At 37.4% G+C, this 22589-nt stretch overlaps 1 protein-coding gene and 1 non-coding gene across 2 annotated transcripts in view; both read left to right on the top strand.

The window, feature by feature from the left end:
• SNTG1 (syntrophin gamma 1) overlaps positions 1-22589 on the top strand; it is an 895276-nt gene that overhangs the window by 318886 nt on the left and 553801 nt on the right. The window lies entirely within an intron of this gene.
• Positions 6070-6175, top strand: LOC116268694. Its single transcript, XR_004175867.1, has one exon. It is a non-coding gene; the product is annotated as a U6 spliceosomal RNA (small nuclear RNA).

The raw sequence follows: 22589 nt of genomic DNA on the forward strand, positions 1-22589 counted from the left end.
AGGTGCATTATTTTTATACATTTAAATTTTACAGGTGATATAAAGCTCTGAATGTTTACAGAAGCTTTTTAATTATAAATTAAAAATGAATATATATGTATATATACAGATATAAAATAATATAATGAACTGAAATGTAGACATTACGCAGCTTCAACAAATGTCAATATGTTGTTAGTTTTGTTTCTTCTAGACTCCGCCCCATTCATTTCTCCACTACTTTCTCTGGGTTATTTGGAAGCAAATCCTAGATATCAAAAAACTTCCTCTTTAAGTAGTTCAGTGTGTGTATCTAAAAAATAACTTTTTGGTTTACAGCAATACCATTATCATAAATATTGCTTGAATACAAACAAGTACTTAGTATTTGAATTTCCCCAATTGTTACGGATTATTTTGTAATAATTTATTAAAATCAGAAATCTAGTAAACATTAAGAATCATACACTAAATCTCTCTTTCCTCACTCTTTATTTTATTACCTTTATTTCTTTTTTCTTGCAGTTCATTTCTTGAAAGAAACAGAACCTTTGTCTGATGGTGTTTCTCCCAGTCAGGATTTGTTTTCAATTGCTTTTCCATGGAGTAGGTTAACATGATCCTCTACTCTCTCTATATTTCCTGCTGATTTGTAATTGGAGCTCTAAGGTTGATAAAATTTGGGTTCCAATATCTTTGGCAAGAATACTTTATTGGCGATGTCATGTAAGTCTATCAGACGCCGTGTGTTAACTTTCTCTCTTTTCATGAATTTGGCCGTCATTGCTGATCGTTGATTAGATTTCTTATTTCATTAGCATGTTGAAGTGACATTCACTTATTTCCTAGCATACATTTAATGGAAAACATCATCTTACCAGCTGTTCAGGTAACTTGAAGGATAGACCTTATAGAAAAGACAGGAAAAAATGCTCAATTATTTATCTCTACTTTCAATATAATGACTTTTTCCCAAACTCTCCTTCAAAGAAGGCAAAAAGGGATTTTATTTTAGTACCCATTTAAATTCATAGTTTTAAACATATTTGCTCCATCACTTTAAAGATTCTCACTGATGCTAAAATAATCTCAAATTTGGCCAATAGGAACTTCTTCATATTGTCTCCTGAGTCTATATAATAGATCCTAATAGTGTTTGGTAGTGTTTTATCTTTTTTATAAGAGATTTTAAAGGTTATATATTACTTGCCCTGAAATTACCTATTTCTATAAAAAAAGATATTTAGAGATGAAACTCTGGGCACTCTGGCTACTCATTACTACTCAAACAGTCATGGTTTCTTTGCCTATTACAAGAAAGATGCAACTTTTTATTTTCAAGATGAGACACATCATGAGATCATATCCTGATTAAAATTGTTGAGCCACATGGATAGGAAGAATCAATATTATTAAAATGACCCTACTGCCCAAAGCAGTTTCTAGATTCAATGCTATCCCTATCATACTACCAATGAGATTTTTCACAGAATTAGAAAAATGTCTAAAATTCATATGAAACCCAAAATGAACCCAAATAACCAAAGCAACCCAAGCAAAAAGAACAAAACTGGAGGGATCACACTGCTTGACTTCTAACTATACTACAAGGCTACTGTAAGCAAAATAACATGGTACTGGTACAAAAGTAGATACATAGGCCAATAGAACAGATTAAAGAACCCAGAGATTAAGTCACACATCAACAACCATCTCATCTTTGTGAAAGCTGGCAATAACAAGAAATGGGAAAAGAACTCACTATTCAATAAATGATGTTGGAATGACTGGCTAGCCATATGCATGAGATTAAAACTGGACCCCTTCTTTACGCCATATATAAAAATCAACTTAAGATGGATTAAAGACTTAAATGTAAAACCTAAAACTATAAAAATCCTAGAAGAAGACCTAGGATATATCATTCTGGACATTATTTCTGGCAAAGATATCATGACAAAGATTCAAAAAGCAACTGCAACATAAACAAACATTGACAAGTGGGACCTAATTAAGCTGAAGAGCTTTGCACAGCTAATACAACTATCAACAGAGTAAACAGACAACCTACAGAATGGAAAAAAAAATTGCAAAGTGTGCTTCTTACGAAATTCTGATATCCAAAGTCTACAAGGAACTTAAATTTGCAAGAAGAAAACAAACAACCCCATTAAAAGATGAGCAATATTCATGGACAGACACTTCTCAAAAGAAGAAATACACATGAACAACAAGCATATAAAAAATGCTCAACATTATTATCATTAGAAAAATGCAAATCAAAACCACAATGAGATACCATCTCACACCAGTCACAACGGCGATTATTAAAAAGTCAAAAAATAACAGATGCTAGAGAAGTTGTGAGAAAGGGGAACGCTATATACAGCTTTTAGGAATGTAAATTAGTTCAGCCACTGTGGAAACCAGCTTAGCAATTTCTCAAGGAACTTAAAACAAAACTACCATTCAACCCTGCAATCACATTACTGAGTACATACCCGAAGGAATATAAATTGTTCTACCATAGAAACATTTGCATATCTATGTTCATCACAGCACCATTCAGAATAGCAAAGACAAGGAGTCAACCTAGATGCCCATCAGTGGAAGACTGGATGATTTAGTTCATTCTCACACTGCTATAAAGATACTACCCAAGACTTGGTAATTTATAAACAAAGAAGGTTTAATTGTCTCACAGTTCTGCATGACTGGAGAAGTCTCAGGAAACTTACAATCATGGTGGAAGGGGAAGCAGGCACCTTGTTCACAAAGCAGCAGGAAAGAAAGTGTGTGCAAACGCTAGAAAAACTACCATTTATAAAACCATCATATCTTGTGAGAATTCACTTACTATCCATGAGAACAGCATGATGGAAACTGCCCCCATAATCCAATTACTCAGCTGTAAATGAGGACGAGTTGACAATGGAATTTCTCCTAATATCAGGGGTATCAGAATAATTTCTGATTTCCCTGCTCCACTTTCTCCTAGAGTCACTGCTGATATCACCAAGGATTGTTGCAGTGTGTGGTTCAGGCTTCCAAATATTTTAGGTTTGTGAAGATACTTCATTAATATTGTTATAGATATTCTTCCTAGTTTTGTTTGTTCCTTTAATTATTCACTAGGTTTATACTGCTTATGCTGTTGTTTCATTTATTTCAGGGATCAGGGGAGAGTTAAAGATTTGGGGGTAGGTAAATCTACCATTATCTTTCCAGACCTTGGTCTCAATTTGATAGTATGCTCAGCAGTTAGAACAGCATCAAGTTAAAAACCCCAATTATCCTTTCTGATATAAGAACAACCTTTGAGCTCCATCGCATCTGAAAATTCACTAAGTAATTATAATCTTTTGGCTTCTGCAATGGGCAGGAAGTTGTAGGAATATTTGTAAGAACAGTTAATGCTAAAAATATTGGGGTTAATGGAAAGACATACTACAGTCTCTCTTGGTATTTGCGGAGGGAGCTCATTAATATGCCTGTTAGACTTTTGCAATGAGACATGCTTAGATATTTCCATTTGAAGGAAGTAAATGAACCAAAAAGGAAATACTATTTTTGCTCCTGAAATACAGACAAAGCTTTGCATATTGTTTACTTTCGCAAGGATTCCAAGCACTGTTCTTTTATGAAGTTGGTTTTGTATTTTTAATTTCAGTAGAAAGTGACAACAGGCTGAATTGCTTTTCTGAATATCAGAATTCACAATTTCTCCTTAATAATGTTTGTGGAATAAATGAGATTTACTTAGCTAAAAAATTTAAAATTCTAGTAAGTCTTTTTAGTTACATTTGAAATAATTTAAATTTTATGAACCATCCTGAATCCTGAACTCTACTTTTGCTTTGTGACTTCTTAGAACAAACTAAACCTGTCGCAAGATTTTATATATTATGTAAAAAACAATTTTGTAGCAAGAGAGCTCTCCTCTATGATTAGCAGGAAAGGCGGGAAACAAGCAGCACAGAGGGTCCTGGAGTCCAGTCGAGCTCCATCCTCCCTGACATTGTCTCAGCCCATAGTTAAGCAACACTTCAGTTCTTCATGTTGGCCATGTTCCCTCACCCATAAGTGCTTTATAGCATAATGTTTAAACAAAGAAAACAAGTTTTTATAACATAATGCTTAAACAAAGAAAAGAAATTTATGCTTAAGTAATTTTGATTTACCAGTTTCTAAAATAGAGGTATTTCCCATGAGAGATTCATATTCCAATTTCATATTTTTTAATCTCAAGGTGATGATTTATATTTTTCTTTTTTTTTTCCCTAGCAATGAAGGGTGATAAATAGAAGAAAGGTAGTCTAGATGTAATTAAACCTTGATAAATTCAAACAGAGTCCACTGTAAAAAGCCATTAGGGAGTTTATGAGGTCATAGGATAGTCTTCTCTTTCCTTGGGAAGTTAGAGTAAGTAGAAAGACAATTTCCTCTCAGTCTGGATAAAGGCTAGTGGCAGAGTAAAAAGTTCTGATACACTTATACTTCCAGAGTTAATGTTTACATTTGTTTTGTGTTTTTAATTTTACAAAGTGTTTTGAAATATTGTGATTCATTAAATTTTTTTTTCCTCTCTAGCTACTGATTTATGTGAACCTACATTACATTTAAGGTCAAATATATAGAAAGAAGAACAGAGAGTGTGAATGGCAATGGCTTGCCATCAGAGAGGTACTTTGAGAAAAACAAGTTCAGACTGAATGTTACTAGGTGAGGTGACAGAATGGTTCCAGGTAAATGGAGGAAAAACAATATTTTTTAATGTGTGGCAATATTCTGTTGAAGTTTAGTCTCTAGCCTGCCACAGTGACAAAGGTGAAACTATGCAATATTTCTATGAATCTGTTTAGGGGCTGGAATAAGGAGCAATCATTTAGGTGGGTGGTGTCTGATGTTCCAGTGGGCAGACATTCAGCATCTATGAAGCTTCTTCAAGGCCTTAAGTATTGCTTTTAGGTTTATGTGAACAGATTTTAATTTTCGCGAAGAGAAGAGTAAGGTGATGTCCCAATGTGAAGAGGAAGTTGCAAAAACAGTTTTCATAGTGTGCCAACATGAACTAAGTTAGAACTATATTGATGAGCAGGGTTAATGATTCGTACTAGATGGGATGATAATGAACTTTAAAATTAAGCAGTAATTCCTCTTCTCAGCTTGGATGTGCCTCAGAGGATGCAGGTAGAACTTGGGAAGCAATAAGGATCCCACTGCCCAGCATTAACATACCAGTCTCAGGTCATCTGCTCACAGTCTTGAGGTTCTCACTGCAAACACTAAACCTCACTTCTGGAGTGATGGGGGATTTAGGCTGAGGCTCTGCCTTCTTTTATGTACCTCACCTATATATACCTGTGGCTTGGAAGGGACATTATTTAACCCATGTGCCTCAGAGTTGTTGAAAATAAAGGCAAGAAGAAGTGGATATGCTTGGTTATGAGTTAAAGTGTGAATTCTTGTCATCACTACTAATCAATTAGGGAGGGCCTTTATCATTATCTTAAAAGTTTATTTTAAAAAATATTGTCGGAGAAGGGAAACGGATGTCATGTGATCATATCAGGCATCTATCTAACATGTTATTTCTGTTCATCCTAAAGTCATCCTACTTATTCTCATGTTTTATGGATTACTATTACTGATATTACTTAGTATTAATTCTTGGTAAATTTTAAAATTATGTATATGTGTGTGTGTCTTTGTTCATTTGAAATGCTTCCATTAAATGTCTCAGATATGGTAATTTCTAAAGAGCAGAAATTTATTTCTCACAGTTCTGGAAGCTGGGAAATCCAAGATGAAAATCCCAGCATTTGGTTAGTGAGGACCTTCTTGCTGCATCCTCACTTGGCAGAAGACAGAAGAGCAAGCTGGCTGCATGCTGCTATGTGAGGCATATGTTGTAAGGGACTTGGTTCCATTAACAGAGGAGGTGTTTTCATGGCCTAATTACTTCATAAAGGCCCCACGTCTTACTACCATCGTATTGGCAACACTGGAATTTTGGAGGGGACGCATTCAAATTGCAGCATACATATATTCAGAGCATGTATGTATGTACTCTTAAGAACCCTTGCTTTCATGCTCATTTTGCAACACAGATACTAATATTGTAAAGATACAGAGAAGATTAGCATGGCTCCTAGGCAAGGATGATAAGCAGATTCATGAAATATTTCATATTTAATAAATAAATACATAAAAGAACTTTTGTCTTCCCTTCCCTCAAGCCTCCAATGTTCTTGAACCTTCTGGCTGTTAAGAAGCCTGTTCAGGAGTAAGAGTCTGGTCATTAACCTACACCCAGGTCAGCTCATCCCCAAAGCCCTGGAGGCCAGCAACAGGTAGGACAAATCTAGATTGGGACTCTCACTGACAGTTAATCCGTGAAACTCTGGGCAGCTCACTCTCTCTGAACCTCACTTTTCCCATCTGTAAAATGAAATGCTCCCTCCTAACTGGAGCCCTCCTTCCTCTCGATGGATCACCAGATAGATAGATAGATACATAGATGATAAATAGATGATAGATAGATAGATACACACATATCTCTACATATATAATACATATACATAAAATACATCTACACATATATAATACATAATCTACATATATAATACTATATATGTATATATACACATATATTCTTATGCATACATATATATGTATACATAAAAAAGCAAATATATATATATGTGTGTGTGTGCGCATATATATATATGAGAAAAGATCCCCAGATGATTAGACTACAACAAAGGCACCTTCCATCTTTCTGTTTGCTAAAACTCTATTTAAGATAAGGTAAAGGAGAAAATAAGTTATTTCCCTAGTGTTGGGCATGCAAATACATCTGGAGATATAATTGTCATCAAACAACACAAATGTTCATAGCTTGCTTAACACATCCCCAGAGCACTCACATCCAGAAGCTCTAAAGCCACTACATTCACTATGCAGATCCACACAGTAATTTTCTAACCTAAACTCTTCTTTCTTAAAAGGATTGTTACAGTTAAATGAATGGTGACTTGAAATCTGGTTCACATCTTTATTTTAAAAAAAATTACAGTGATGAAAAAGAAGTTATGTTTGATAATTATCAGGAGCTAAAGCAGCAGAGCCTTTACAAAGAGGAGTTACAGAACACTTTTCCTCTGAGTTTCCAAAGCAGTAACCTAACTATCAGAAGAAAGGGAATGGATACACCCTGAGATATTTAGGAGCATATCTGGAATCACTTCTGGTGGAAATATGTTTCTGAAACCTAGAGGTAATTTTTAATGTATTTTTCCACATTTTCTGTCTTATCGATATTTTTATTTGGTTTATCATAAATAAAATGTCTTATATAAAGCTTTGAATAAAGCTGATGCTCTAAGAAGATGCATTCTAGACCAGGTGTGGTGGCTCACACCTGTAATCCCAGGACTTTGGGAGGCAGAGGTGGGTAGATCACTTGAGGTCAGGAGTTCAAGATGAGCCTGGTCAACATAGCGAAACCTCGTCTCTACCAAAATACAAAAATTAGCTGGGCATGGTGGTGTGTGCCTCTAATCCCAACTACTTAGGAGGTTGAAGAAGGAGAATCACTTGAACCTGGGAAGTGGAGGTTGCCGTCAGCCAACATTGTGCCACTGCACTCCAGCCTGGGTGAAAGAGTGAGAATCCATCTCAAAAAAAAACACACAAAAAAACAAAAAAACAAAAAAAAAGGCCGGGCCCAGTGGCTCACGCCTGTAATCCCAGCACTTTGGGAGGCCGAGGCGGGCGGATCACAAGGTTAGGAGATCGAGACCACGGTGAAACCCTGTCTCTACTAAAAATACAAAAAATTAGCCGGGTGTCGTGGCGGGCGCCTGTAGTCCCAGCTATTCAGGAGGCTGAGGCAGGAGAATGGCGTGACCCCGGGAGGCGGAGCTTGCAGTGCCGGTGATCCGCCACTGCACTCCAGCCTGGGGATAGAGCGGACTGCCTCAAAAAAAAAAAAAAAAAAAAAAGAAAGAAAAGAAAAAAACAGAAAATGTATTGTATTTATTCTGTAGCTTTTTATGGAAGCTTATGTACTGATGTGAAGCCCCCAAATATGTACACATTCCAACTTGTGAGGTGTGTAGGAGTGGGTAGTCATTATCTCCTGTATCTTTCCATTACTTTGTTTGTATAGCCATATCTATATCACCTATGTATTATCATGTTATTACTATATAATTATCTATTATCACATATTATCTATTTATATTACCATATTATCTATTTAAGGAAAATATAAGCATGCAAATAAACATAGAAAATATAAGCACATATACTACCTTTTACTTATTTATGTGCTTATAGAACATAAATAATGTATTTTTTAGAATAGCATTGCATAGAAATCATGAAATTTTCTTTGATTCATGCAGGACTTATAGAGCATGTCTGTTGAGATCTATGAGTTTGTCTATTATTTCTATTAAGGTTTTGAAATAGTTTTTTGAATATTGACACAAAATAAATAAATTTAACTTCTGAGAGTTAATTACATATCAAAATTAGTAAACTGTTGAACAAAAAAAATACGTCTATAAAATATTTAAGAATAAATTGACAGCTAATGGTATATGTTTGGATAAATGAGTCCTGAATTATCTTAATACATATTTAAAAGACCTCTGTGAAAATTAATTATATTCTAATATTTTAACAGTCTGACCAAAAATTACGTGATAATATTATCTGACATTTCAGGTTCATAAAAAATTGCAATTATATATGCTTAGTTAGGATTTGATGCAAGTGTAGGGTTTCTGAATTTACAGATATTTTTGAATAATTTAATTATGGAGTAACTTTTCCCTATTTTACTAAAAATTATCTAGATCAATTTGATTTTTAAAGATCCTCTCATCTTTCTTTCCACCTATACTGTATCCATCTTAGAAATTAAAACTCTCCGAATTTGAAGGGATTTTAAAATGCAAATGTCTGTTTGCTACTTCAAACAATTTTACCCATTGTTTAACCATTTTTAAACATCTTCAGGGATACAGAACTCACCAGTTTTAACATAACACTTTTTGGGCCTACTCTAAGAGCAAATGTGATGCATTTTAAGGAATTTGTGTGTGGGCCAGGTCTCAGGGTAATTAATTATTATTATTTTTTTTAGAGTGCCATGGACATACACACAGATTACATGTTCTAGAATGTTAAACTAGAGTTTAAAACTCTAATAAGTTTCTTCTTTTCATTTTATGAAAAAAGCAAATACATGGTGCAAGAATGAACATATGATTTAGGATAGGAATAATTGATATATCCCCTGATATCTCCTTTTACTTCATTGAGATAACCATAGAAGAATGAGGAATAGACCTCTGTGTCATTGAGCTGGTGTTTTAGGGGAAGGGGAATATATCAGGCCATTCTTGCATTGCTATAAAGAAATACCTGAGACTGGGTGATTTATAAAGAAAAGAGGTTTAATTGGCTCATGGTTCTTCAGGCTATACAAGCAGGTTGCTGGCATCTGCTTGGCTTCTGGGGAGGCTCAGGGAGCTTTTACTCATAGCAGAAAGTGAAGTGGAAGCAGACATGCAGGAGCAAGAGACAGAGAGTAGTGGGAAGTGGAGTACCCACAGTTTAAAACACGTAGATTTTGAGACTACCATTCACTATCACGAGGACAGCACCAAGTCATAAGAAATCCACTCCCATGTCCCAAACACCTCCCACCAGGCCCCACTGCCAACAATGGGGATTACAATTCAACATGAGATTTAAGAGGCGACAAATATCCAAACAATATCTGATAAGTATTTTAGTAAGTGGGGAAACTCTTTTTTTCACTGCGTTAACAGGCTCAAAGTATCAAGGCAGGCCTACAAAATCCCACCTTAGATCCTTCTGTTATTCATATTTGTGTTTCACAGCACTCTAAAATATAAGTCATGAGCTTCAAAACCATATCCCCGATTCCAAAAGTCTGTGAATGTCCTACCTGAAGCATATATATTTTTAAATTCTAGGTTGAGCATGCTTAATTTTCTGTTTCATTCAGGAGGACTATGGTTACTTTAAATTTTAATATAAAATTTAGCTGCTCTGAACATAGGGAGCTCTATTAGCACAGCAGACATTCTCATGGGCTCCATCCTGAATATCTACCGCATCCACAAATATAAGAATATTTACCAACTCTTTGCCAATGTAAGACCGCATAATGGTTAGTTAAGCATCAAGACATTCATGGTTAAGAAAAACTTGCAGTCTCAAATATGCTTGGCGATCACAGAATAGATGCTAGATTGTAATTCACAGAGGGAAAGGGATAGACAGACATTCTCAAAGCTAGGAATAATTTTCATTAGAAAAATTTTATTGTACAGTTTAAAGTATGATTCATGTTAATACAAGTAAATGCCATTTTTACATTTTTCCCATTATCTTTCTTGCAAAAAAAGTTTTATTATGTTTTCTTGGTTAGATCAGAGCAATTGCAACTCTCAAGGTGTCTAGGAATAGTCTCAGTGCATGTGTATGCAGCAATAAACATGTTTCATTCTTGGGGTCAGTGAGATTGTTCTCTCTCTTCCAAATGGCCTAAGAAGTCAACAGACCAAATCATGTTTGGGGTTTCTCTCACACTCCTGAAAGCACTCTGATCTGGAGTTTTCAGTAATTCCTTGATTTGGGACAGATCACCAGACTATAGATTCTTTGATTTCTTCTACTTTGTTAAGTTTGATAGTTAAATAAGTAGCAGCATGGTATGGAGGGAGCAGCAGAAACTGTAAAGTGAATGTAAAATAGCCCAGGTATGGTGGTTCACACCTGTAATCTCAGCACTTTGGGAGGCCAAGGCATGCAGATCACCTGAGATGAAAAGATCGAGACCATCTTGGCCAACCAGATGAAACCCCATCTCTACTAAAAATACTAAAAATACAAAAATTAGCCGAGCATGGTGGTGCATGCCTGTAAACTAAGCTACTTGGGAGGCTAAGGCAGGAGAATCCCTTGAACTCAGGTGGCAGATGTTGCCATGAGCCGATATCATGCCGCTGCACTTCAGCCTAAGTTGTAGAGTAAGAGTCCCTCTCAAACAAACAAACAAAAGAAAAGAAAACAAAACATAAAAAGAATGTAAAATAGATGTCAAGTCTTCTTCTCATTGTGACCTGGGGCTTCTCAGTCATCCCTGTGAGCTCAACTTTCTTATATGTCAAAGTCATAACACTATAGTGATGAGAATATTTTCATCTTGTGGTAGTCATTATGCGTGATAGAATGTATAAGAACAACTTTGCTGGGGGCGGAGCAAGATACTTAATAGGAACAGCTCCAGTCTCTAACTCCCAGCGAAAGTGACACAGAAGACCGGGTGGATTTCTGCATTTTCAACTGAGGTAATTGGGTTCATCTCACTGGGAGTGCCAGCGATCGGTGCTGGTCAGCTGCTGCAGCCCAACCAGCGAGAGCTGAAGCAGGGCTGCAGGCATTGGCCTCACCTCAGAAGTGCAAGGGGAAGGGAATCCCTTTTCCCAGCCAGGGGAACTGGAGACACACAACACCTGGAAAATCGGGTAACTCCCACCCCAATAATACTGGGCAGCTTAAGCAAACATCAGGCACACCAGGGAGATCATATCCCACACCTGGCCGGGAGGGTCCCACACCAACGGAGCCCTCCCTCCTCATTAAGCAAAGGCACAGCAGTCTGTGATCTACCGGCAAGGCAGCAGCCGGGGAGGGGTCACCATTGCTGGCTTAAGTAGGTAAACAAAGCTGCTGGAGGGCCTCGAACTGTGAGCTCACAGCAGCTCAAGGAAAACCTGCCTGTCTCTGCAGACTCCACCTCTGGGGACAGGGCACAGTAAACAATAACAAACGCGAAAGCAGAAACCTCTACAGACGCTAAACTACCTGTCTGACAGCTTTGAAGAGAGCAGTGGGATCTCCCTACCACCTGGGAGGTAGAGATCTGAGAAGGGACAGACTGTCTGCCTCCGGGCGCGGGTCCTCCCTTGACCCCTCAGTAGCCTAACTGGGAGACATCCCCCACTAGGGGCAGTCTGGACACCCCCACACTACAGGGTGAGTACACCCTGAGAGAGGAAGTCAGCAAGAATCAGACAGGTACACTCGCTGTTCAGGAAATATTCTATCTTCTGCAGCCTCTGGCTGCTGATACCCAGGCAAACAGGGTCTGGAGTGGACCAAGCAATCTCCAACAGACTCCACAGCTGAGGGTCCTGACTGTTAGAAGGAAAACCATCGTCAGGAAGGCTGCCGACACCTACACCAAAACCCCATCAGCACGCCACCATCATCAAAATATGACCAGAGGCAGATAAAACCACAAAGATGTGGAAAAAAGCAGGGCAGAAAAGCTGGAAATTCAAAAAATAAGAGCACATCTCCTCGCAAAGCGATGAGCTCATCACGCCAGCAATGGATCAAAGCTGGATCGAGAATGACTTTTATGGACGAGATGAGAGAAGAAGGCTTCAGTCCATCAAATTCTCAGAGCTAAAGGAGGAATTACGTATCTAAAGAAAGAAAACTAAAGGTAACTTGGAAAAAAAGTGGAAGAATCTGATGGCCAGCAATTAATGCAGAGAAGGTCATAAAACTAAATGAAAGAGATGAAAACCATGACAACGAGAAATAACACGCGACAATTGCACAAGCTTCCAGGACCGACCATCAACTGGAAGAAAAGAGATCAGCCATTGAGGATCAAAATGAATGAAATGAAGCTTAGAAGAGAAACCAAAAGAAAAAAGAAGAAAAAAGAAATGAACAAAGCCTGCAAGAAGCGCATGGGATTATGTAAAAAGACCAAATTCGGCCTGATTGGGGTGCCTTGAAAGTGAGGGGGAAAAATGGAACCAAGTTGGAAAACACTCTTCAGGATATCATCCAGGAGAACTTCTCAACCTAGTAGGGCAGGCCAACATTCAAATCCACAGGAAAATACAGAGAGAATGCCACAAAGATAATACTCCCTCGGTAGTTACAACTCCAAGACACATAATTGCCAGATTCACTACAAAGTTGAAATGAAGGAAAAAATCTAAAGGGCAGCCAGAGAGAAAGGTCGGGTTACCCACAAAGGAAGCCCATCAGACTCCACAGCAGATCTCGGGCAGAAACTCTACAAGCCAGAAGAGAGTGGGGGCCAATATTCAACATTCTTAAAGAAAAGAATTCTTCAACCCAGAATTTCATATATCCAGCCAAACTAAGTTTCATAAGTGAAGGAGAAATAAAAATCCTTTACATAAGCAAATGCTTAGAGATTTTGTCACCACTAGGCCTGCCTTTAAGAGACCCCTGAAGGAAGCACTCAACATGGAAAGGAACAACCGTACCAGCCATTGCAAAACATGCCAAAATGTAAAGACCATCGAGGCTAGGAAGAAACTTCTAATCAAACCAACGAGCAAAATAACCAGTTAATATCATAATGGCAGGATCAAGTTCACACATAACAATCTTAAACTTTAAATGTAAATGTGACTACAAATGCCCAATGAAAAGACACAGACCGGCAAACTGATAAGAGTCAAGATTCCATCAGTCTGCTGTATTCCAGGAGACCTTATCTCACACGCAGAGACATACATAGGCCTCAAATAAAGGGATGGAGGAAGATTTACCAAGCAAATGGAGAACAAAAAAGCGGGTTGCAATACTATCTCTGATAAAAACAGACTTTAAAACCATCAAAGATCAAAAGAGACAAAGAAGGCCATTACATAATGGTAAAGGGATCAATTCAACAGGAAGAGCTAACTATCTCTAAATATATATACCCAATACAGGAGCACCTAGGATCTATAAAGCAAGTCCTTAGAGACTTTTAAAGAGACACCCATACAATAATAATGGGGAGACTTCAACACTCCACTGTCAACATTAGACAGATCAACGAGACAGAAAAAGTTACAACAAGGATATCCAGAATTGAACTCCATCTCTGCAGACCCATTAGACATCTATAGAACTCTCCTTAATCTCAAATCAACAGAATATACATTCTTCAAAGCACCACATCGCACTTTACCCAAAATTGACCATATAATTGGAAGTAAAGCACTCCCTCACAGCAAATGTACAAGAACAGAAATTATAACAAACTGTCTCTCAGACCAGTGCAATCAAACTAGAACTCAGGACTAAGAAAACTCAATCAAAACCTCTCAACTACATGGAAACTGAACAACCTGCTCCCTGAATGACTACTGGGTACATAACAAAAATGAAGGCAGAAATAAAGATGTTCTTTGAAACCAATGAGAACAAAGATACAACATACCAGAATCTCTGGGACACACATTTAAAGCAGTGTGTAGAGGGAAATTTATAGCACTAAATGCCCACAAGAGAAAAGCAGGAAAGATCTAAAATTGACACTCTAACATCGCAGGAATTAAAAAGAACTAGAGAAGCAAGAACAAACACATTCGAAGTAGCAGAAGGCAAGAAATAACTAAGATCAGAGAACTGAAGGAGATAGAGACATTAAAACCTCCAAAAATCAATGAATCCAGGAGTTGGTTTTTTGAAAGATCAAACAAAATTGACAGACCACTAGCAAGACTAATAAAGAAGAAAAGAGAGAAGAATCAACTCCATCTAATTAAAATGATAAAGGAATATCACCACCACCCCACAGAAATACAAACTACCATCAGAGAATACTATAAACACCTCTACGAACTAAACTGGAAAAATCTAGAAGAAATGGATAATTTCCTTGACACTTACACTCTTCCAAGACTAAACCAGGAAGAAGTTGAATCCCTGAATAGACCAATAGCAGGGCTCCTGAAATTGAGGCAACAATTAATAGCCTACCAACCAAAAAAGTCCAGGGACCAGATGGATTCACAGCTGAATCTCCTACTCAGAGGTACAAGGAGGAGTTGGTACCATTCCTTCTGAAACTATTCCAATCAATAGAAAAAGAGGGAATCCTCCCCTAACTCATTTTATGAGGCCAACATCATCCTGATACCAAAGCCTGGTAGAGACACAACAAAAAAGAGAATTTAGACCAATATCCCTGATGAACATTGATGCAAAAATCCTCAATAAAATACTGGCAAACCGGATTCAGCAACACATCAAAAGCTTATCCACCATGATCAAGTGGGGCTTCATCCCTGGGATGCAAGGCTGGTTCAACATTCGCAAATCAATAATCATAATCCAGCATATAAACAGTTTCAAAGACAAGAACCACATGATTATCTCTAATAGATGCAGAAAAGGCTTTGACAAAATTCAACAGCCCTTCATGCTAAAAAAACGCCAATAAATTCGGTATTGATGGAACGTGACTTCAAAAATAATAAGAGCTATTTATGACAAAACCCACAGCCAATATCATACTGAATGGGCAAAAATTGGAAAAATTCCCTTTGAAAACTGGCACAAGACAGGGATGCCCTCTCTCACTACTCCTATTCAGCATAGTGTTGGAAGTTCTGGCTAGAGTACTAGGCAAGAGAAGGAAATCAAGGGTATTCAGTTAGGAAAAGAAGAAATCAAATTCTGTCCCTGTTTCAGGTAGATGACATGATTGTATATTTAGGAAAACCCCATTGTCTCAGCCCAAACCCTAAGCTGATAAGCAACTTCAGCAAAGTCTCAGGATACAAAAATTAATGAGCAAAAATCACAAGCATTCTTATACACCACAGTAACAGACAAACAGAGAGCCAAATCAGCACGAACTTTCATTCAATAATTGCTTCCAAAGAGAATAAAAATACCTAGGAATCCAACTGGCTAAGGGATGTAAAGGACTCCTCTTCAAGGAGAACTACAAACCACTGCTCTCACTGAAATAAAAGAGGACACAAACAAATGGAAGAACATACCATGCTCATGGATAGGAAGAATGAATATCGCGGAAAATGGCCATACTGCCCAAGGTAATTTTATGATTCACGCCATCCCCATCAAGCTGTACTCAATGAGTTTCTTCACAGAATTGGAAACTGCTTTTAAAGTTCATATGGAACCAAAAAGAGCCCTCGTGATTCCAAGACAATCCTAAGTCAAAAGAACAAAGCTGGAGGCATCAATGCTTACCCGACTTCAAACTATTCTACAAGGCTACAGTAAATCAGTGTAAAACAGCATGGTACTGGTACCAAACAGAGATATAGACCAATGGAACAGAACATGAGTCCTCAGGAAATAATACCACACATCTATAGCCATCTGATCTTGACAAACCTGAGAGAAATAAGAAATGGGGAAAGGATTCCCTATTTAATAAAATGGTGCTGGGAAAATTGGCTAGCCATGGGCAGAAAGCTGAAACTGGATCCTTTCCCTTACCCTTATACGAAAAGGGCCTCACCAAGATGGATTAGAGACTTAAATGTTGTGGACCCAATACCATAAAAATCCTAGGAGGAGTAAACCTAGGTCGTCCTATCCAGGACATAGGCATGGGCAAAGCACCGCCACCAAAAACACCAAAAGCAATGGCAGCAAAAAGCCAAAATTGACAAATGGGATCTAATTAAACTAAAGAGCTTCTGCACAGCAAAAGAAACTACCATCAGAGTGAACAGGCAAACCTACAGAATGGGGAGAAAATTTTTGCAATCTACCATCTGACAAAGGGCTAATATCCAGAACCCACAAAGAACTCAAACAAATCTCTATGGCATAAGAAAAAGTCAAACAACCCCATCAAAAGTGGGCAAGGATATGAAATAACAGACATTTCAAAAGAAGACATTCATACAGCCAAATAGACACATGAAAAATCATCATCACTGGCCATCAGAGAAATGCAAATCAAAACCACAATGAGATACCATCTCACACCAGTTAAAATGGCTACGTATCATTAAAAAAATCAGGAAACAACAGGTGCTGGAGAGGATGTGGAGAAATAGGAACACTTTTACACTCGTTGGTGGATTGCAAACTAGTTCAACCATTATGGAAAACAGGTATGGCAATTCCTCTGGCGATCTAGAACTAGATGTGACCCATATGACCCAGCCATCCCATTACCGTGTATACCCAAAGGATTATAAATTATGCTGCTGTAAAGACACATGCACACGTATGTTTATTGCAGCACTATTCACAATAGCAAAGACTTGAATCAACCCAACCATCAGTGACAGACTGATTAAGAAAATGTGGCACATATACAATTCATGGAATACTATGCAGCCATAAAAAGGATAGACAGTCCTTTGTAGGACATGGATGCAGCTGGAAACCATCATTCTTAGCAAACCATCACAAGAACAGAAAAACCAAACACCGGCATGTTCCCTCGTACTCTCATAGGTGGGAACTGAACAATGAGTCACTTGGACTCCAGGGAAGGGGAACATCACACACCGGGCCTATCATGGGGAGGGAGGGGAGGGATTGCATTGGGAGTTATGCCTACGTGTCGACGAAGCTGATGGATGCAGAACACCAACATGGCACAAGCATACATATGTAACAAAACCTGCACGTTATGCACATGTATCTCTACAACTTAAAAGTATAATAACAATAAATAAATTAAAAAAAAAAAAAAAAAGAACAACTTTGCAAACTGTGAAGACTTTGTCGACTATTGAGAATTATATCAATGGCTATCCCATTTGTCCTCAAATTAGGGTAACTGCTAAACAATTATAATCTCAAAAGCCTTGATCAATAAAAGAGCCAGAAAAAGACTTTATCTATTTTGTAATTAAAGAAAAACAGTGGAAAATACTAAATAATCCCTATTAAAATGTATTAAAATCTCTCATGCACAGAAGTAATACAGACCTGATACTAGATGCATAAAATGTGAAACTATTATAATAGGTAAGTAGATATTGTTTGATCATTTAAAACTGGAGTAGAAATAAAACATCCCTAATGTGCTTATTCTTTGGTAATTTGCTAGGGCTATAGTAACAATGATCCACCAACTAGATAGCTTAAGGAGCAGATACAAGGGGACATCAAAAAGTGTGTGGAAAAATGGAATTAAAAGATAACAACAAAAATATCAGCTCTATTTCTCAACATAAATTCCATCAAGTTTAACACACTTTTGTAAATGATGATACCAGATACCAGTCATTTAGTTCATCCATAAAGACCCGAGGATCCTGAGAATAGAACCATGTCAATGCACTCTTTTTAACATTACTAAGTGAAGAAAAATGAGTGTCTTTCTTTTTTTTTTTAAATTAGAAAAGAAAAAAAAGAAGTCAGAAGGAGCCAAATCAGGGTTGTAAGGTGGATGCGTAATGATTTCCCTGGAAACACTCACAAAATTGCCCTTATTTGATGAAAGGAATGAACAGGAGCATTGTCATGGTGAAGAAGGGCTCTTTGGTGAAAATTTATTGGGTATTTTTCTGCTACAGCATTGGTTAACTTTCTCAAATCACTCTCATGATAGAAAGATATCATGATTTGACCCTCCAGAAAGTCAACAAACAAAATGCCTTGAGCATCCGAAAGACTGATGTCATGCTCTTGACTGGTCAACTTTGGCATTGACTAAACTACTTCCACCTCGTTTTAGCCACTGCTTCAGTTGTGCTTTGTCTTCTGGATAGAAACACTGAAGCCACTGTTACAATTCTTTAAGTAAGTGCTTCAGGATCTTGACCTCACTTGTTTAAGATTTCCAATGAAAGTTCGGCTCTTGTCTGTAGCTGATCTTGACACAAAGGACTTGGTACCCACTGAATGGAAAGTTTACTTACCTTTAATTTTTCCATCAGAATTTAGTGAGCTGAACCCATTGAGGTGTTGGCTATTGTTTCTGATATTAGTCATTGGCCCTCTTCCATTAGGGTATGAACAAGATGAACATTTTCTGCACAATTTGTGTATGGTCTACTGCTGCAGACTTCATCATGAATATTGTCTCATCCCTTCTTATAATGAGTTGTCCACTCACAAATGACTGATTTCTTTGGGCATTGTCCCCATAAGCTGTTCATAAAGCATCTGTGATGTTACCATTCTTCCACCCAAGTTTCACCATATATTTGATGTTTGTTCTTGCTTCAGATTTAGTAGAATTCATATTGCTTTAATGGGGCCATTTTCAAACTGAAGAAAGCATCATCCTTCTTAATGCCACAAACCAGATTTTGTTCAGCCATGTTATCATAAGTTAGTGCAAATTACTTTGGTGCAAAAAAATCGAAATCTATGAATAGATTAAAAAAATTAGAGACAAATACTCTGTCACCCAGGCTGCAGTGCAGTGGCATGATCATAGTTTAATGTAACCTCAAACTCTTGGGTTCTGGTAGTCCTCCTGCTTCAGCCTCCTGAGTAGCCAGGGCTAATGGTGCATTCCACCAGTGCAAACTAAAGTGTTTTTTTTTTTTTGGTTTGTTTGTTTTTGTTTTTTTGTTTTTTTCTTTTTTGGAGAGACTGGGTCTTATTATGTTGCCCAGGCTGGTCTTGAAGTCCTGGGCTTAATAAAGTGATCCTCCAACCTCAGCTTCCCAAAGTGTTGGAATTACAGCTGTGAGCCATTGTGCTTGGTCCCATAGGTTTTTCATAATACACATTGTTCATGAGCTTTTTGAAGACCCTTTGTATTTATTGTATCATAATTTTGTAGGCAAGAAGTCTGAGATCAAGTTGTTGGCAGAGTTGGTTTCTTCTGAGAACTATAAAGGAAAGATTAGTTCTGGGACTCTTTCCTTGGCTTATATATGGTTATGGTCATCTTATCCCTGTGTCTCTTCACATCTTCTTCCCTCCATTTTTGTCTTTCTCTGTACCCAAATTTCCCTATTTATAAAGACATGTGTCATGTTAAATTAGAGTCCACACATATGTCTTTATTTTAAGTTGATTAGTTCCGCAAAAACCTTATCTCCATATAAGGTCAGATTCTAAGGTGCAAGTAGTTAGGGCTTCAACATCTGCATAATGGTGGGGGAAGGAAATCGTCAACCCATAAAATAGGCCATGTTTAAAAGTATAGCACCCAAATCAAAGCTCCTTATTTGACAACTATAGAGCTTCCTGTCTCTCCATATTTGACTTTCAATTTCTCTTCAGTCATACGATTTTAAACTCAATTCCCCCAAGGACAAACATGCTGTTATACATCTTTGCATTTCCAAAAGTTGATTTACTTATCCCAAAGATTTTTTCCTTGCTTGACACCTTCATAAATCTCTCTGCGTACTACTTTCCTCAGTCAGACTATTAAATCTCCAGTGAAGCCTTTTTCTAACACCTACTTCACCCTTAATGATAAATTCTCCACATTACAAGGCCTCTCTGTTCTTTGTAATGAGTTTATGCTCTTTGAAATGAATAACTCTATCTCTAGATATATCCAGAGACCACTACAAAAATAAGGTACAGAATACACGGCAACCACTAAATAGATGTTAAAAGAACAAATAAAAAGAGGACAAAGTGATTAGAGAGATAGAAATAAAGATGGTGGTGCTGCTGATTGTGATATTAGCAATAACTCATATTTCTTGAGTAGTTACCATATGCCAGGTTTGTGCTAATTGTTTTATAAATTCTATTCTCACTTTACAAATAAAATCTTATAATTTGGCTAAATATCCTGCCTCAGCTTACAAAGCCACTAGAAGGAAATGCCAAAAGAGAGTGCCATCAGCATGGTGGCTATCAAGGTAACGTCAAAATTCCTGTGGAGCATGGGAGCTCAGCCCAGCATAACACCAAATAGAGTGGAGTATGGTACCCTGCATCTGCCACACTGTATCTCCTACTAGATCAGATCACAGACAGGAGAAAATTCTTCCTACAAGGAAAATATAAGCTGGAGACACTCAGTGGTCTCCATCACTGCCAGATATCAATGGTAACTGATAGAGGAGGATCTTCTAGTCCTTACAGGCCCTGAGTTCAGTGTAAAAATTGCTGGAAGTCTGCACAGTTTCAACTCATCCCCAGGGCAGGAGTCCTCATGGCATCTGCAACCCCTATGACCTAAGCAGCTATGGCACAGGCTTGGACATCAGAGCAGAGTTCTGCATAGCAGCAAAACTGCATGCACCTGTCCTCATAAACAGCCAGGCCAGAGGCAGTCCTGCCTCATAAGCTGGCCTCATCTCAGCAGAGAGGATTGGGGGCAACCCCTGGACCCACATGTACCTGCCCCTAGCTTGACAGCTGCCTGGAGGTAAACCCATTTCTCTAGAGAGAATTCTTGTTCAGTTGTTTAACATATACAAACCCACCCCTGCCCCTTACAGCCCTGGCAGTGACCCTGACAATTCAGAAGAGCCTGCCACAAAATCTATTTGACTTCCATGCCTGCATGTGTGCTGCTAATGACTAGTCCACTACCCTTGCGCCTAGCAGAACAACACCATAGCCACAGACTCCTGTAGCCTAGGCCTATAATAATCTCAGATATCACAATCAAAGGTTATAAATGAAGCATCTGTACAGAGAACATGCTACTGAGTTCACCTAGAACTAAAGCCAATGCCACATTCTCAACCAACATCCTGGGATCCATTTACGAGAAAAAGCCTTTTCCTATGAAAGTTACTCCATAAATTGGAAAAAAACAATTGTTCTGCTAGATACACAGATATCAATGTATGGATACAAGAAACAAAAAAGAAAGAAAATACAACAACCACAAAATAACACAGTTCTTTGTCTCTAGCAACAGATCATAAATGAAAGGATATTTATAAAACACTTGAAAAAGATTTCCAAATAATGATTTCAAGGAAACTCAGTGAGATATAGGAAGACCTAGAAAAACAACTCAATGAAATCAGAAAAACAATTATTATGTGAATGAAAAACATAATAAAGAGATAGATATTATAAAAAACAGAATTGTTGGAGCTGAAGAATTTAATAAATGAAATAAAAATATAATACAGAGCTTTGACAACACTAGATCAAGCAGAAAGAAGAATCTCTGAGCTTAAAAGTAGGCATTTTGAAATAACCCAATCAGAGAAAAATTTAAAAAAGGAAAGAAGAATGAAAAAAATGAAGAAAACCTATGTGATATATGGGACTTCATTAAGCAAACAAATATTCACATTATACAAGTGCCACAGAAAAAAAAAATAACCAAGGTATAGTAAACTTACTTAACAAAATAATAGCTGAAAAGTTCCCAAGTCTTATGGGAGATATGGATATCCATATCTAAGAAGCTCAAAAGTTTTCAATGATTTTTAACCCAAAAATATTCTTTCCAAAGCACATTATAAACAAAATGTCAAAGGTTAAAGACAAAGAATTCAAAAGCTGCAAGAGATAAAGGTCAAGATACATATAGGAGAATTTCCATTAGACTGACAGGGTATCTCTCAGCAGAATCTCTGCATGCCAGGAAAAAAAATTGATGACATACTACAAATATTGAAAGATAATAAACAAACAAAAAGAAAACAAACAAACAAAAACAAAAAATTTCTCACAGCCAAGAATATTATATCCAGCAAAGCTATTCTTCAGAAATAGCAAAACAAAGACCTTTGCAGACAAGCAAAAACTGAGAGAATCCATCACAATTAAAACGACCTTACTAGAAATGTTTAAAGAAATGCTAAAAAAGGAAACAAAAGGACAGTAATTAATATTATGAAAATACA

This window comes from Papio anubis, chromosome 8 (assembly GCF_008728515.1).
Source record: "Papio anubis isolate 15944 chromosome 8, Panubis1.0, whole genome shotgun sequence".
Lineage (NCBI taxonomy): Eukaryota > Metazoa > Chordata > Mammalia > Primates > Cercopithecidae > Papio > Papio anubis.